The sequence below is a fragment of the Dendrobates tinctorius genome, unplaced genomic scaffold (genome assembly GCF_039654945.1).
Source record: "Dendrobates tinctorius isolate UK_male_01 unplaced genomic scaffold, ASM3965494v1 ptg000184l, whole genome shotgun sequence".
NCBI lineage: Eukaryota > Metazoa > Chordata > Amphibia > Anura > Dendrobatidae > Dendrobates > Dendrobates tinctorius.
Window position 1 is genome coordinate 18,280,337 of NW_027361851.1, and position 14,297 is coordinate 18,294,633.

The window sequence follows — 14,297 nt, forward strand, 5'->3', positions numbered from 1 at the left end:
GAGGTGAAAACTATGAAAGTAGACTTACCAGCAAATCCGTTTCTAGATATATTTCATGACAGCACTGTAGAAGGTTGATTCCCTACCCTAATAGGGACAGAGAACACAAAGAGGTGAAATAGTCCCTCCTCATTGACTGTCCAAAGGATTTTTCTAGTGCCAAAAGAACAACAGACATATGCACAAAAAATCTGTTTGATGTTCCTAGAGTTCTTTTTTGAGAGGACAAATTCAGATTCACTCCAAAGACTCTCAGGAAATTTTTCAAAACCACATTACTAAGTTTTGTTTGACCTCATCTAATCAATAAATGAAGATAAAGTTTCTTGAAATTAAATGTTGATGTCAGAAGTGGGATTTAAAACCACGCCTCCAGGGGAGACTGCGACCTGAACGCTGCGCCTTTGACCGCTCGTCCATCCTGACTTGGATATGCAATTGGAACTTAACTCCTTCCATGCTAGTCAGCAGAAATGTTACCATTCCTTGTGATTACAAACTTGTCACACCACCCCAAAAAAGTCAATAAATAACATTTTTTATATGCGTACTTTTCGTCTGCATTAATTTTTAAACCTCCATTTATTTTGTTTGGATATTAGAAATGTTAGATTTCTCACAAATGCGGTGATGCACCACATTTCTTCAGAAACTACTGTTTGGCCACACAGCAGGGCTTTGAAAGGAAGAGCCCTATTTGGGTTTTGCAATGCAGATTTTGCAGGAATACCTTGCAGATGAAATTTGCAGAGTACCAAAACAGCAGAAAACCTCCCAAAGTGACCACATTTTAGAAATTATTTTGCACAATGAGTTAATCAACACCTGCAATTACTATTGTCAGCCTATAGGTGTTTTCACTCTGAACCATCCAGCATTGCAAGTATGCCAGTTTAGTGCCCAGCTTTTGCTTGCAGAGACAAGCAACCCATACATTTTTAAGTGGGCTCTACTCACTGGAGCAATGTCAAATATGTAGATGCTTTGTCTCACCATTAAAGTAGAAACCTCCTATATTTCAAATTAAAGATGACGGACCTGTGTGGAGCTTGTGTTTTTTGCCTTTTTGACTTTGTCCACAGCATATTTTTTAAGGACATTTGTCTCAGTAATGCCTCAGTGTTTCAAAGTCAAACAAGCTGACTATAATCATTCAGCTAGTGTCTGATAAGTGCTGTCTGTTTCAGCTATCAGGTTACCTTTTAATCCTCTTACAGCTAAGTCAATCTGAAATAAAACAAAATAGAGGAAAAATTACTAAAAAACATTCATGTGTTCAAAAGGAAAAAGTTACCGTTTCTCAAATTTTTAACATTTTGTTTTCTGTAGATAGTTAAGATTTTTAGGCCATTTGATCATGATCAGTCCATGTGCTTTGTTTAATATCTCCTTAAAATGTAAACGGTGAAGAAAAAGCATTTGGCCGAAACCCGGGATTGGACCAGGGACCTTTAGATCTTCAGTCTAACGCTCTCCCAACTGAGATATTTCGGCCATATCTATACATTTTCTGGGGGGTTTGACACTCTGCAAATGTCAAGTGTCACACCTGGAGGGATATATTATAATTTTTCATTTGACTGTTTTTTGAAGCATGATTTCTATTTGAAACACCTTCCATTTTGCTGTACATATTTAATAACATTCATTAACTATTTGTGAATGAGTAGAAAAAGACAGCAATTTTGCCATTGAATTTTTACATTTTCAGTTTGTCTCCATGCACCAGTATAATTCTGACCCTGTGCTTCTAGAATAGGTCATGGTCGCACATAAAACACAATTTGCATGCATAATGTTACATCAAGTTTTATTTTTTATGAGATGCAAACAATTGGAGCAAAAAAGAGACAAAAATTTAGAGAAAATATTTTATTGATTGTTAAAAGTGAGACCATTTGTCCCAAAATGTGCTGAAACATGTCAGAATGACATGGGCATTTCACATTTTTTAAACTATGATTACCTACTTGTTAAGTTTTTGTTTATTAAGTATCGTTATGGTCTATTGATGTATGAGGTGAAAACTATGAAAGTAGACTTACCAGCAAATCCGTTTCTAGATATATTTCATGACAGCACTGTAGAAGGTTGATTCCCTACCCTAATAGGGACAGAGAACACAAATAGGTGAAATAGTCCCTCCTCATTGACTGTCCAAAGGATTTTTCTAGTGCCAAAAGAACAACAGACATATGCACAAAAAATCTGTTTGATGTTCCTAGAGTTCTTTTTTGAGAGGACAAATTCAGATTCACTCCAAAGACTCTCAGGAAATTTTTCAAAACCACATTACTAAGTTTTGTTTGACCTCATCTAATCAATAAATGAAGATAAAGTTTCTTGAAATTAAATGTTGATGTCAGAAGTGGGATTTGAACCCACAACTCCACGTGAATGCAGCGCCTTAGACCGCTCGGCCATCCTGACTTTGATATGCAATTGGAACTTAACTCCTTCCATGCTAGTCAGCAGAAATGTTACCATTCCTTGTGATTAAAAACTTGTCACACCACCCCAAAAAAGTCAATAAATAACATTTTTTATATGCGTACTTTTCGTCTGCATTAATTTTTAAACCTCCATTTAATTTGTTTGGATATTAGAAATGTTAGATTTCTCACAAATGCGGTGATGCACCACATTTCTTCAGAAACTACTGTTTGGCCACACAGCAGGGCTTTGAAAGGAAGAGCCCTATTTGGGTTTTGCAATGCAGATTTTGCAGGAATACCTTGCAGATGAAATTTGCATAGTACCAAAACAGCGGAAAACCTCCCAAAGTGACCACATTTTAGAAATTATTTTGCACAATGAGTTAATCAACACCTGCAATTACTATTGTCAGCCTATAGGTGTTTTCACTCTGAACCATCCAGCATTGCAAGTATGCCAGTTTAGTGCCCAGCTTTTGCTTGCAGAGACAAGCAACCCATACATTTTTAAGTGGGCTCTACTCACTGGAGCAATGTCAAATATGTAGATGCTTTGTCTCACCATTAAAGTAGAAACCTCCTATATTTCAAATTAAAGATGACGGACCTGTGTGGAGCTTGTGTTTTTTGCCTTTTTGACTTTGTCCACAGCATATTTTTTAAGGACATTTGTCTCAGTAATGCCTCAGTGTTTCAAAGTCAAACAAGCTGACTATAATCATTCAGCTAGTGTCTGATAAGTGCTGTCTGTTTCAGCTATCAGGTTACCTTTTAATCCTCTTACAGCTAAGTCAATCTGAAATAAAACAAAATAGAGGAAAAATTACTAAAAAACATTCATGTGTTCAAAAGGAAAAAGTTACCGTTTCTCAAATTTTTAACATTTTGTTTTCTGTAGATAGTTAAGATTTTTAGGCCTTTTGATCATGATCAGTCCATGTGCTTTGTTTAATATCTCCTTAAAATGTAAACGGTGAAGAAAAAGCATTTTGCCGAAACCAGGGATTGGACCAGGGACCTTTAGAGCTTCAGTCTAACGCTCTCCCAACTGAGCTATTTCGGCCATATCTATACATTTTCTGGGGGGTTTGACACTCTGCAAATGTCAAGTGTCACACCTGGAGGGATATATTATAATTTTTCATTTGACTGTTTTTTGAAGCATGATTTCTATTTGAAACGCCTTCCATTTTGCTGTACATATTTAATAACATTCATTAACTATTTGTGAATGAGTAGAAAAAGACAGCAATTTTGCCATTGAATTTTTACATTTTCAGTTTGTCTCCATGCACCAGTATAATTCTGACCCTGTGCTTCTAGAATAGGTCATGGTCGCACATAAAACACAATTTGCATGCATAATGTTACATCAAGTTTTATTTTTTATGAGATGCAAACAATTGGAGCAAAAAAGAGACAACAATTTAGAGAAAATATTTTATTGATTGTTAATGTTAAAAGTGAGACCATTTGTCCCAAAATGTGCTGAAACATGTCAGAATGACATGGGCATTTCACATTTTTGAAACTATGATTACCTACTTGTTAAGTTTTTGTTTATTAAGTATCGTTATGGTCTATTGATGTATGAGGTGAAAACTATGAAAGTAGACTTACCAGCAAATCCGTTTCTAGATATATTTCATGACAGCACTGTAGAAGGTTGATTCCCTACCCTAATAGGGACAGAGAACACAAAGAGGTGAAATAGTCCCTCCTCATTGACTGTCCAAAGGATTTTTCTAGTGCTAAAAGAACAACAGACATATGCACAAAAAATCTGTTTGATGTTCCTTTGATGTTTTTTGAGAGAACAAATTCAGATTCACTCCAAAGACTCTCAGGAAATTTTTCAAAACCACATTACTAAGTTTTGTTTGACCTCATCTAATCAATAAATGAAGAAAAAAGTATCTTGAAATTAAATGTTGATGCCAGAATTGGGATTTGAACCCACGTCTTCAGGGGAGACTGCGACCTGAACGCAGCACCTTAGACCGCTCAGCCATCCTGACTTCGATATGCAATTGGAACTTAACTCCTTCCATGCTAGTCAGCAGAAATGTTACCATTCCTTGTGATTAAAAACTTGTCACACCACCCCAAAAAAGTCAATAAATAACATTTTTTATATGCGTACTTTTCGTCTGTATTAATTTTTAAACCTCCATTTATTTTGTTTGGATATTAGAAATGTTAGATTTCTCACAAATGCGGTGATGCACCACATTTCTTCAGAAACTACTGTTTGGCCACACAGCAGGGCTTTGAAAGGAAGAGCCCTATTTGGGTTTTGCAATGCAGATTTTGCAGGAATACCTTGCAGATGAAATTTGCAGAGTACAAAAACAGCAGAAAACCTCCCAAAGTGACCACATTTTAGAAATTATTTTGCACAATGAGTTAATCAACACCTGCAATTACTATTGTCAGCCTATAGGTGTTTTCACTCTGAACCATCCAGCATTGCAAGTATGCCAGTTTAGTGCCCAGCTTTTGCTTGCAGAGACAAGCAACCCATACATTTTTAAGTGGGCTCTACTCACTGGAGCAATGTCAAATATGTAGATGCTTTGTCTCACCATTAAAGTAGAAACCTCCTATATTTCAAATTTAAGATGATGGACCTGTGTGGAGCTTGTGTTTTTTGCCTTTTTGACTTTGTCCACAGCATATTTTTTAAGGACATTTGTCTCAGTAATGCCTCAGTGTTTCAAAGTCAAACAAGCTGACTATAATCATTCAGCTAGTGTCTGATAAGTGCTGTCTGTTTCAGCTATCAGGTTACCTTTTAATCCTCTTACAGCTAAGTCAATCTGAAATAAAACAAAATAGAGGAAAAATTACTAAAAAACATTCATGTGTTCAAAAGGAAAGTTACCGTTTCTCAAATTTTTAACATTTTGTTTTCTGTAGATAGTTAAGATTTTTAGGCCTTTTGATCATGATCAGTCCATGTGCTTTGTTTAATATCTCCTTAAAATGTAAACGGTGAAGAAAAAGCATTTTGCCGAAACCAGGGACCTTTAGATCTTCAGTCTAACGCTCTCCCAACTGAGCTATTTCGTCCATATCTATACATTTGCTGGGGGGTTTGACACTCTGCAAATGTCAAGTGTCACACCTGGAGGGATATATTATAATTTTTCATTTGACTGTTTTTTGAAGCATGATTTCTATTTGAAACGCCTTCCATTTTGCTGTACATATTTAATAACATTCATTAACTATTTGTGAATGAGTAGAAAAAGACAGCAATTTTGCCATTGAATTTTTACATTTTCAGTTTGTCTCCATGCACCAGTATAATTCTGACCCTGTGCTTCTAGAATAGGTCATGGTCGCACATAAAACACAATTTGCATGCATAATGTTACATCAAGTTTTATTTTTTATGAGATGCAAACAATTGGAGCAAAATAGAGACAAAAATTTAGAGAAAATATTTTATTGATTGTTAAAAGTGAGACCATTTGTCCCAAAATGTGCTGAAACATGTCAGAATGACATGGGCATTTCACATTTTTTAAACTATGATTACCTACTTGTTAAGTTTTTGTTTATTAAGTATCGTTATGGTCTATTGATGTATGAGGTGAAAACTATGAAAGTAGACTTACCAGCAAATCCGTTTCTAGATATATTTCATGACAGCACTGTAGAAGGTTGATTCCCTACCCTAATAGGGACAGAGAACACAAAGAGGTGAAATAGTCCCTCCTCATTGACTGTCCAAAGGATTTTTCTAGTGCCAAAAGAACAACAGACATATGCACAAAAAATCTGTTTGATGTTCCTAGAGTTCTTTTTTGAGAGGACAAATTCAGATTCACTCCAAAGACTCTCAGGAAATTTTTCAAAACCACATTACTAAGTTTTGTTTGACCTCATCTAATCAATAAATGAAGATAAAGTTTCTTGAAATTAAATGTTGATGTCAGAAGTGGGAGAAGTGGGAGTCTGCGACCTGAACGCAGCGCCTTAGACCGCTAGGCCATCCTGACTTCGATATGCAATTGGAACTTAACTCCTTCCATGCTAGTCAGCAGAAATGTTACCATTTCTTCTGATTAAAAACTTGTCACACCTCCCCAAAAAAGTCAATAAATAACATTTTTTATATGTGTACTTTTCGTCTGCATTAATTTTTAAACCTCCATTTATTTTGTTTGGATATTAGAAATGTTAGATTTCTCACAAATGCGGTGATGCACCACATTTCTTCAGAAACTACTGTTTGGCCACACAGCAGGGCTTTGAAAGGAAGAGCCCTATTTGGGTTTTGCAATGCAGATTTTGCAGGAATACCTTGCAGATGAAATTTGCAGAGTACCAAAACAGCAGAAAACCTCCCAAAGTGACCACATTTTAGAAATTATTTTGCACAATGAGTTAATCAACACCTGCAATTACTATTGTCAGCCTATAGGTGTTTTCACTCTGAACCATCCAGCATTGCAAGTATGCCAGTTTAGTGCCCAGCTTTTGCTTGCAGAGACAAGCAACCCATACATTTTTAAGTGGGCTCTACTCACTGGAGCAATGTCAAATATGTAGATGCTTTGTCTCACCATTAAAGTAGAAACCTCCTATATTTCAAATTAAAGATGACGGACCTGTGTGGAGCTTGTGTTTTTTGCCTTTTTGACTTTGTCCACAGCATATTTTTTAAGGACATTTGTCTCAGTAATGCCTCAGTGTTTCAAAGTCAAACAAGCTGACTATAATCATTCAGCTAGAGTCTGATAAGTGCTGACTGTTTCAGCTATCAGGTTACCTTTTAATCCTCTTACAGCTAAGTCAATCTGAAATAAAACAAAATAGAGGAAAAATTACTAAAAAACATTCATGTGTTCAAAAGGAAAAAGTTACCGTTTCTCAAATTTTTAACATTTTGTTTTCTGTAGATAGTTAAGATTTTTAGGCCTTTTGATCATGATCAGTCCATGTGCTTTGTTTAATATCTCCTTAAAATGTAAACGGTGAAGAAAAAGCATTTTGCCGAAACCCGGGATTGGACCAGGGACCTTTAGATCTTCAGTCTAACGCTCTCCCAACTGAGCTATTTCGGCCATATCAATACATTTTCTGGTGGGTTTGACACTCTGCAAATGTCAAGTGTCACACCTGGAGGGATATATTATAATTTTTCATTTGACTGTTTTTTGAAGCATGATTTATATTTGAAACTCCTTCCATTTTGCTGCACATATTTAATAACATTCATTAACTATTTGTGAATGAGTAGAAAAAGACAGCAATTTTGCCATTGAATTTTTACATTTTCAGTTTGTCTCCATGCACCAGTATAATTCTGACCCCGTGCTTCTAGAATAGGTCATGGTCGCACATAAAACATAATTTGCATGCATAATGTTACATCAAGTTTTATTTTTTATGAGATGCAAACAATTGGAGCAAAAAAGAGACAAAAATTTAGAGAAAATATTTTATTGATTGTTAATGTTAAAAGTGAGACCATTTGTCCCAAAATGTGCTGAAACATGTCAGAATGACATGGGCATTTCACATTTTTTAAACTATGATTACCTACTTGTTACGTTTTTGTTTATTAAGTATCGTTATGGTCTATTGATGTATGAGGTGAAAACTATGAAAGTAGACTTACCAGCAAATCCATTTCTAGATATATTTCATGACAGCACTGTAGAAGGTTGATTCCCTACCCTAATAGGGACAGAGAACACAAAGAGGTGAAATAGTCCCTCCTCATTGACTGTCCAAAGGATTTTTCTAGTGCCAAAAGAACAACAGACATATGCACAAAAAATCTGTTTGATGTTCCTAGAGTTCTTTTTTGAGAGGACAAATTCAGATTCACTCCAAAGACTCTCAGGAAATTTTTCAAAACCACATTACTAAGTTTTGTTTGACCTCATCTAATCAATAAATGAAGAAAAATGTTTCTTGAAATTAAAAGTTGATGTCAGAGGTGGGATTTGAACCACTTGTAAACGGTGAAGAAAAAGCATTTTGCCGAAACCCGGGATTGGACCAGGGACCTTTAGATCTTCAGTCTTACGCTCTCCCAACTGAGCTATTTCGGCCATATCTAAACATTTTCTGGGGGGTTTGACACTCTGCAAATGTCATGTGTCACACCTGGAGGGATATATTATAATTTTTCATTTGACTGTTTTTTGAAGCATGATTTCTATTTGAAACGCCTTCCATTTTGCTGTACATATTTAATAACATTCATTAACTATTTGTGAATGAGTAGAAAAAGACAGCAATTTTGCCATTGAAGTTTTACATTTTCAGTTTGTCTCCATGCACCAGTATAATTCTGACCCTGTGCTTCTAGAATAGGTCATGGTCGCACATAAAACACAATTTGCATGCATAATGTTACATCAAGATTTATTTTTTATGAGATGCAAACAATTGGAGCAAAATAGAGACAAAAATTTAGAGAAAATATTTTATTGATTGTTAATGTTAAAAGTGAGACCATTTGTCCCAAAATGTGCTGAAACATGTCAGAATGACATGGGCATTTCACATTTTTTAAACTATGATTAACTACTTGTTAAGTTTTTGTTTATTAAGTATCGTTATGGTCTATTGATGTATGAGGTGAAAACTATGAAAGTAGACTTACCAGCAAATCCGTTTCTAGATATATTTCATGACAGCACTGTAGAAGGTTGATTCCCTACCCTAATAGGGACAGAGAACACAAAGAGGTGAAATAGTCCCTCCTCATTGACTGTCCAAAGGATTTTTCTAGTGCCAAAAGAACAACAGACATATGCACAAAAAATGTGTTTTATGTTCCTAGAGTTCTTTTTTGAGAGGACAAATTCCGATTCACTCCAAAGACTCTCAGGAAATTTTTCAAAACCACATTACTAAGTTTTGTTTGACCTCATCTAATCAATAAATGAAGATAAAGTTTCTTGAAATTAAATGTTGATGTCAGAAGTGGGAGAAGTGGGAGTCTGCGACCTGAACGCAGCGCCTTAGACCGCTCGGCCATCCTGACTTCGATATGCAATTGGAACTTAACTCCTTCCATGCTAGTCAGCAGAAATGTTACCATTTCTTGTGATTAAAAACTTGTCACACCACCCCAAAAAAGTCAATAAATAACATTTTTTATATGCGTACTTTTCGTCTGCATTAATTTTTAAATCTCCATTTATTTTGTTTGGATATTAGAAATGTTAGATTTCTCACAAATGCGGTGATGCGCCACATTTCTTCAGAAACTACTGTTTGGCCACACAGCAGGGCTTTGAAAGGAAGAGCCCTATTTGGGTTTTGCAATGCAGATTTTGCAGGAATACCTTGCAGATGAAATTTGCAGAGTACCAAAACAGCAGAAAACCTCCCAAAGTGACCACATTTTAGAAATTATTTTGCACAATGAGTTAATCAACACCTGCAATTACTATTGTCAGCCTATAGGTATTTTCACTCTGAACCATCCAGCATTGCAAGTATGCCAGTTTAGTGCCCAGCTTTTGCTTGCAGAGACAAGCAACCCATACATTTTTAAGTGGGCTCTACTCACTGGAGCAATGTCAAATATGTAGATGCTTTGTCTCACCATTAAAGTAGAAACCTCCTATATTTCAAATTAAAGATGACGGACCTTTGTGGAGCTTGTGTTTTTTGCCTTTTTGACTTTGTCCACAGCATATTTTTTAAGGACATTTGTCTCAGTAATGCCTCAGTGTTTCAAAGTCAAACAAGCTGACTATAATCATTCAGCTAGTGTGTGATAAGTGCTGACTGTTTCAGCTATCAGGTTACCTTTTAATCCTCTTACAGCTAAGTCAATCTGAAATAAAACAAAAAAGAGGAAAAATTACTAAAAAACATTCATGTGTTCAAAAGGAAAAAGTTACCGTTTCTCAAATTTTTAACATTTTGTTTTCTGTAGATAGTTAAGATTTTTAGGCCTTTTGATCATGATCAGTCCATGTGCTTTGTTTAATATCTCTTTAAAATGTAAACGGTGAAGAAAAAGCATTTTGCCGAAACCCGGTATTGGACCAGGGACCTTTAGATCTTCAGTCTAACGCTCTCCCAACTGAGCTATTTCGGCCATATCTATACATTTTCTGGTGGGTTTGACACTCTGCAAATGTCAAGTGTCACACCTGGAGGGATATATTATAATTTTTCATTTGACTGTTTTTTGAAGCATGATTTCTATTTGAAACGCCTTCCATTTTGCTGCACATATTTAATAACATTCATTAACTATTTGTGAATGAGTAGAAAAAGACAGCAATTTTGCCATTGAATTTTTACATTTTCAGTTTGTCTCCATGCACCAGTATAATTCTGACCCCGTGCTTCTAGAATAGGTCATGGTCGCACATAAAACACAATTTGCATGCATAATGTTACATCAAGTTTTATTTTTTATGAGATGCAAACAATTGGAGCAAAAAAGAGACAAAAATTTAGAGAAAATATTTTATTGATTGTTAATGTTAAAAGTGAGACCATTTGTCCCAAAATGTGCTGAAACATGTCAGAATGACATGGGCATTTCACATTTTTTAAACTATGATTAGCTACTTGTTACGTTTTTGTTTATTAAGTATCGTTATGGTCTATTGATGTATGAGGTGACAACTATGAAAGTAGACTTACCAGCAAATCCGTTTCTAGATATATTTCATGACAGCACTGTAGAAGGTTGATTCCCTACCCTAATAGGGACAGAGAACACAAAGAGGTGAAATAGTCCCTCCTCATTGACTGTCCAAAGGATTTTTCTAGTGCCAAAAGAACAACAGACATATGCACAAAAAATCTGTTTGATGTTCCTAGAGTTCTTTTTTGAGAGGACAAATTCAGATTCACTCCAAAGACTCTCAGGAAATTTTTCAAAACCACATTACTAAGTTTTGTTTGACCTCATCTAATCAATAAATGAAGAAAAAAGTTTCTTGAAATTAAAAGTTGATGTCAGAGGTGGGATTTGAACCACTTGTAAACGGTGAAGAAAAAGCATTTTGCCGAAACCCGGGATTGGACCAGGGACGTTTAGATGTTCAGTCTAACGCTCTCCCAACTGCGCTATTTCGGCCATATCTATACATTTTCTGGGGGGTTTGACACTCTGCAAATGTCAAGTGTCACACCTTGAGGGATATATTATAATTTTTCATTTGACTGTTTTTTGAAGCATGATTTCTATTTGAAACACCTTCCATTTTGCTGTACATATTTAATAACATTCATTAACTATTTGTGAATGAGTAGAAAAAGACAGCAATTTTGCCATTGAATTTTTACATTTTCAGTTTGTCTCCATGCACCAGTATAATTCTGATCCTGTGCTTCTAGAATAGGTCATGGTCGCACATAAAACACAATTTGCATGCATAATGTTACATCAAGTTTTATTTTTTATGAGATGCAAACAATTGGAGCAAAATAGAGACAAAAATTTAGAGAAAATATTTTATTGATTGTTAATGTTAAAAGTGAGACCATTTGTCCCAAAATGTGCTGAAACATGTCAGAATGACATGGGCATTTCACATTTTTTAAACTATGATTACCTACTTGTTAAGTTTTTGTTTATTAAGTATCGTTATGGTCTATTGATGTATGAGGTGAAAACTATGAAAGTAGACTTACCAGCAAATCCGTTTCTAGATATATTTCATGACAGCACTGTAGAAGGTTGATTCCCTACCCTAATAGGGACAGAGAACACAAAGAGGTGAAATAGTCCCTCCTCATTGACTGTCCAAAGGATTTTTCTAGTGCCAAAAGAACAACAGACATATGCACAAAAAATCTGTTTGATGTTCCTAGAGTTCTTTTTTGAGAGGACAAATTCAGATTCACTCCAAAGACTCTCAGGAAATTTTTCAAAACCACATTACTAAGTTTTGTTTGACCTCATCTAATCAATAAATGAAGATAAAGTTTCTTGAAATTAAATGTTGATGTCAGAAGTGGGATTTGAACCCACTCCTCCAGGGGAGACACGCAGCGCCTTAGACCGCTCGGCCATCCTGACTTTGATATGCAATTGGAACTTAACTCCTTCCATGCTAGTCAGCAGAAATGTTACCATTTTTTGTGATTACAAACTTGTCACACCACCCCAAAAAAGTCAATAAATAACATTTTTTATATGCGTACTTTTCATCTGCATTAATTTTTAAACCTCCATTTATTTTGTTTGGATATTAGAAATGTTAGATTTCTCACAAATGCGGTGATGCACCACATTTCTTCAGAAACTACTGTTTGGCCACACAGCAGGGCTTTGAAAGGAAGAGCCCTATTTGGGTTTTGCAATGCAGATTTTGCAGGAATACCTTGCAGATGAAATTTGCAGAGTACCAAAACAGCAGAAAACCTCCCAAAGTGACCACATTTTAGAAATTATTTTGCACAATGAGTTAATCAACACCTGCAATTACTATTGTCAGCCTATAGGTGTTTTCACTCTGAACCATCCAGCATTGCAAGTATGCCAGTTTAGTGCCCAGCTTTTGCTTGCAGAGGCAAGCAACCCATACATTTTTAAGTGGGCTCTACTCACTGGAGCAATGTCAAATATGTAGATGCTTTGTCTCACCATTAAAGTAGAAACCTCCTATATTTCAAATTAAAGATGACGGACCTGTGTGGAGCTTGTGTTTTTTGCCTTTTTGACTTTGTCCACAGCATATTTTTTAAGGACATTTGTCTCAGTAATGCCTCAGTGTTTCAAAGTCAAACAAGCTGACTATAATCATTCAGCTAGTGTCTGATAAGTGCTGTCTGTTTCAGCTATCAGGTTACCTTTTAATCCTCTTACAGCTAAGTCAATCTGAAATAAAACAAAATAGAGGAAAAATTACTAAAAACATTCATGTGTTCAAAAGGAAAAAGTTACCGTTTCTCAAATTTTTAACATTTTGTTTTCTGTAGATAGTTAAGATTTTTAGGCCTTTTGATCATGATCAGTCCATGTGCTTTGTTTAATATCTCCTTAAAATGTAAACGGTGAAGAAAAAGCATTTTGCCGAAACCAGGGACCTTTAGATCTTCAGTCTAACGCTCTCCCAACTGAGCTATTTCGGCCATATCTATACATTTTCTTGGGGGTTTGACACTCTGCAAATGTCAAGTGTCACACCTGGAGGGATATATTATAATTTTTCATTTGACTGTTTTTTGAAGCATGATTTCTATTTGAAACGCCTTCCATTTTGCTGTACATATTTAATAACATTCATTAACTATTTGTGAATGAGTAGAAAAAGACAGCAATTTTGCCATTGAATTTTTACATTTTCAGTTTGTCTCCATGCACCAGTATAATTCTGACCCTGTGCTTCTAGAATAGGTCATGGTCGCACATAAAACACAATTTGCATGCATAATGTTACATCAAGTTTTATTTTTTATGAGATGCAAACAATTGGAGCAAAAAAGAGACAAAAATTTAGAGAAAATATTTTATTGATTGTTAAAAGTGAGACCATTTGTCCCAAAATGTGCTGAAACATGTCAGAATGACATGGGCAATTCACATTTTTTAAACTATGATTACCTACTTGTTAAGTTTTTGTTTATTAAGTATCGTTATGGTCTATTGATGTATGAGGTGAAAACTATGAAAGTAGACTTACCAGCAAATCCGTTTCTAGATATATTTCATGACAGCACTGTAGAAGGTTGATTCCCTACCCTAATAGGGACAGAGAACACAAAGAGGTGAAATAGTCCCTCCTCATTGACTGTCCAAAGGATTTTTCTAGTGCCAAAAGAACAACAGACATATGCACAAAAAATCTGTTTGATGTTCCTAGAGTTCTTTTTTGAGAGGAAAAATTCAGATTCACTCCAAAGACTCTCAGGAAATTT

General features: G+C 35.5%; 1 non-coding gene across 1 annotated transcript; it reads right to left on the reverse strand.

The window, feature by feature from the left end:
- Window positions 1-7,437: 7,437 nt before the first annotated feature.
- On the reverse strand, window positions 7,438-7,510 carry TRNAF-GAA (transfer RNA phenylalanine (anticodon GAA)). Its single transcript has one exon. It is a non-coding gene; the product is annotated as a tRNA-Phe (tRNA).
- Between the last annotated feature and the right edge of the window lie 6,787 nt (window positions 7,511-14,297).